At 36.2% G+C, this 4,215-nt stretch overlaps 1 long non-coding RNA gene across 1 annotated transcript in view; it reads right to left on the reverse strand.

Annotated features, from left to right (window-relative positions):
• Positions 1-3,397, reverse strand: part of LOC127142576 (uncharacterized) — a 9,669-nt gene extending 6,272 nt beyond the window's left edge. The window contains exons 1-4 of the long non-coding RNA XR_007813434.1: positions 3,137-3,397; positions 2,471-2,892; positions 1,805-2,226; positions 1,348-1,382 (exon numbers count right to left, since the gene is read on the reverse strand). This is a non-coding gene — a long non-coding RNA (uncharacterized LOC127142576). The remainder of the gene's footprint in view (positions 1-1,347; positions 1,383-1,804; positions 2,227-2,470; positions 2,893-3,136) is intronic.
• Between the last annotated feature and the right edge of the window lie 818 nt (positions 3,398-4,215).

Here is a 4,215-nt window from a genome sequence, read left to right on the forward strand (position 1 = left end):
TTTTTGACATACTATACTATGACATTTTTTCATGTTTTTTGACGCCATACTATACTATGACATTTTTTCATGTTTTTTGACGCCATACTATACTATGACATTTTTTCATGTTTTTTGACGCCATACTATACTATGACATTTTTTCATGTTTTTTGATACCATACTATACTATGACATTTTTTCATGTTTTTTGACGCCATACTATACTATGACATTTTTTGACCGTTTTTGACGCCATACTATACTATGACATTTTTTCATGTTTTTTGACGCCATACTATACTATGACATTTTTTCATGTTTTTTGACGCCATACTATACTATGACATTTTTTCATGTTTTTTGACTGTTTTTGACGCCATACTATACTATGACATTTTTTGACCGTTTTTGACGCCATACTATACTATGACATTTTTTCATGTTTTTTGACGCCATACTATACTATGACATTTTTTCATGTTTTTTGACTGTTTTTGACGCCATACTATACTATGACATTTTTTCATGTTTTTTGACGCCATACTATACTATGACATTTTTTGACCGTTTTTGACGCCATACTATACTATGACATTTTTTGACCGTTTTTGACGCCATACTATACTATGACATTTTTTCACCGTTTTTGACCCCTTACTATACTATGACATTTGACTTTTTTACACTATACTATACTGTGACATTTTTTCATGGTTTTTGACACCATACTATACTATGATATTTTTTGATAACATACCGTGACTTTATGTAATGATTTTTTTAAGCCATACTATGACTTTTTTGACCACTTTTAACACCTTGCTATATTGTGACATTTTTTCTTGATTATTGCCACCTTACTATACTATGACGTTTTTTTATGATCTCTTACGTCATACTATGCTATGACATTTTTTTCATGATTTCTTTAAGCCATACTATACTATGACATTTTACGATGGTTTTTGACACCTTACTACACTATGACATTTCATGACCATTTTTGATGCCTTTGGAATTTTATTTCTACATTCATGTATATTACTATGTTATGCATTATTTTAAAAATTTTGATTCCTCACCAGGTCATTTTTTTGGTTACATTTTTACTATGTCACATTTTCATTTTTATTTCAGATTAATATTACTTACTGCATCACTTTTATATTACAGAATACTTTTAATATAACATTTGATATTAGATACCTTTTACTGATGCAAACTACATTGAATGCTGTAAACTACTTGTGTACTACAGATTTGTTTATTAGATTTTAATCATATTCAAATCAATTGAATAAATTGTTTGTTGATAAGAGTTTTCATGGATCTATTTTTTTCACTGAAACAAAAATGTTGTCTTACCTTGACCTTTGGTGGATTCTGTTCTATGAATTCAGCTGAAAACACACAGAACATTTGTTTAATACCAGGTTTTTCCAAACACAATATTAATGGAAAATAAGGCATAACTGATTATCTTTCCAATACCTCACTGTAACAGTGATTTTATTCTTAAAAATCCTCTTTATCTTTGAACCGTTCATACATGAACTATCTAAATAAACTTCATTAATGGGTTTGTCTATTTTCTTACAAATTATGAACTATTCATAATTTGAAATACTACTACCTATTCCTCATCAACAGTTTAACCATGAAAACACATAAATATTCGACATTACAGCTGAAACAGAAAATGTAACAAACATTGGAGGGCTGTTTCAGAAAATGAAATACTGATATACTGAATACTGAACATAAACAGTTTAATGTCAGTCCTCTGTGTTGGACAGTTGATGTAAAGCGGTTTGTGAATTACCTGGAGGCCTCGGTTCTGGTCTCAAAGAACTTCATTGTACAAAGACTCTGTGATCGTGAACTACATCTCTGTGATCGCGGACAATGTCTCTGAGATTATGGACAAAGTCTCTACAATCATGGACAATGTCTTTGTGATCGTGGACGATGTCTCTGAGATCATAGACGGTGTCCCTGTGATTATCGGCAATGTCTCCACGATCGCGGGCAATGCCGTCAAATCGGTGACCCCCGTCTCCGCCGATTCTATCGCAAGGTCTCTACGAAGCATGGGACAATGTCTCTGATCATGGACAACGTCTCTCTCATCTTTGACAAGGTCTCTGCGATCACGGACAATGTCTCTGATCATGGACGATGTCTCCCTCATCCTCAACAATGTCTCTCCGATCATGGACGATGTCGTGGACAAAGTGGTGACACCTGGAAGAAATCAAAGAGAAACATACAAAGGAAAATTATCAATACACTACTACCTATTCCTCATCAACAGTTTAACCATGAAAACACAGATAAATATTCAACATCACAGCTGAAACAAAAAATGTAACAAACATTAGAGGGCTGTTTCAGAAAATGAAATACTGATATACTGAATACTGAACATAAACAGTTTAATGTCAGTCCTCTGTGTTGGACAGTTGATGTAAAGCGGTTTGTGAATTACCTGGAGGCCTCGGTCCTGGTCTCAAAGAACTTCATTGTACAAAGACTCTGTGATCGTGAACTATGTCTCTGTGATCGCGGACAATGTCTCTGAGATTATGGACAAAGTCTCTACAATCATGGACAATGTCTTTGTGATCGTGGACGATGTCTCTGAGATCATAGACGGTGTCTCTGTGATCATCGGCAATGTCTCCACGATCGCGGGCAATGCCGTCAAATCGGTGACCCCCGTCTCCGCCGATTCTATCGCAAGGTCTCTACGAAGCATGGGACAATGTCTCTGATCATGGACAACGTCTCTCTCATCTTTGACAAGGTCTCTGCGATCACGGACAATGTCTCTGATCATGGACGATGTCTCCCTCATCCTCAACAATGTCTCTCCGATCATGGACGATGTCGTGGACAAAGTGGTGACACCTGGAAGAAATCAAAGAGAAACATACAAAGGAAAATTATCAATACACTACTACCTATTCCTCATCAACAGTTTAACCATGAAAACACAGATAAATATTCAACATCACAGCTGAAACAGAAAATGTAACAAACATTAGAGGGCTGTTTCAGAAAATGAAATACTGATATACTGAATACTGAACATAAACAGTTTAATGTCAGTCCTCTGTGTTGGACAGTTGATGTAAAGCGGTTTGTGAATTACCTGGAGGCCTCGGTCCTGGTCTCAAAGAACTTCATTGTACAAAGACTCTGTGATCGTGGACTACGTCTCTGTGATCGCGGACTACATCTCTGTGATCGCGGACAATGTCTCTGAGATTATGGACAAAGTCTCTACAATCATGGACAATGTCTTTGTGATCGTGGACGATGTCTCTGAGATCATAGACGGTGTCTCTGTGATCATCTGCAATGTCTCCACGATCGCGGGCAATGCCGTCAAATCGGTGACCCCCGTCTCCGCCGATTCTATCACAAGGTCTCTACGAAGCATGGGACAATGTCTCTGGTCATGGACAACGTCTCTCTCATCTTTGACAAGGTCTCTGCGATCATGGACAATGTCTCTGATCATGGACGATGTCTCCCTCATCCTCAACAATGTCTCTCCGATCATGGACGATGTCGTGGACAAAGTGGTGACACCTGGAAGAAATCAAAGAGAAACATACAAAGGAAAATTATCAATACACTACTACCTATTCCTCATCAACAGTTTAACCATGAAAACACATATAAATATTCAACATCACAGCTGAAACAGAAAATGTAACAAACATTAGAGGGCTGTTTCAGAAAATGAACAGTTGACTGTCATCACCTCCTGAAGAACCAACAACAACAAATATTTGGGTAAGATAAAGTAAAGTAAAATAATTATTATTTGGCTATCAACAAATCACTAGAGCAATCACGTGATTCTGAATTGCACAACAATAATAAACACTATGCCTTAAGTAAAATTCTGAATACAGGATTTTAACTTGTGTCTAATATTCTTCAGTAAAAAGTCTGAGTATTTCTTCCACCACAAATGGTCACATACAGAATCATTATTTCGCATTTCAGCATTGTTATTATTAACACATCTTTCCAGTTACATCACTGAAGTTTTCTTAAAAATTGTGTTAAGATCTTGTTTCATATGGTTCTCGTGAACCCAATATCGTGTATCGTCTTGTCTTGTGAGCTGAGTGTATCCTCACACACCAAAAAGTTTTTACTCATTATAGCTAAACCAGAATGTCAGAAAATGGACTGTGTAGTGTCACATATGACAAG

The sequence above is a fragment of the Lates calcarifer genome, linkage group LG6 (genome assembly GCF_001640805.2).
Source record: "Lates calcarifer isolate ASB-BC8 linkage group LG6, TLL_Latcal_v3, whole genome shotgun sequence".
NCBI lineage: Eukaryota > Metazoa > Chordata > Actinopteri > Centropomidae > Lates > Lates calcarifer.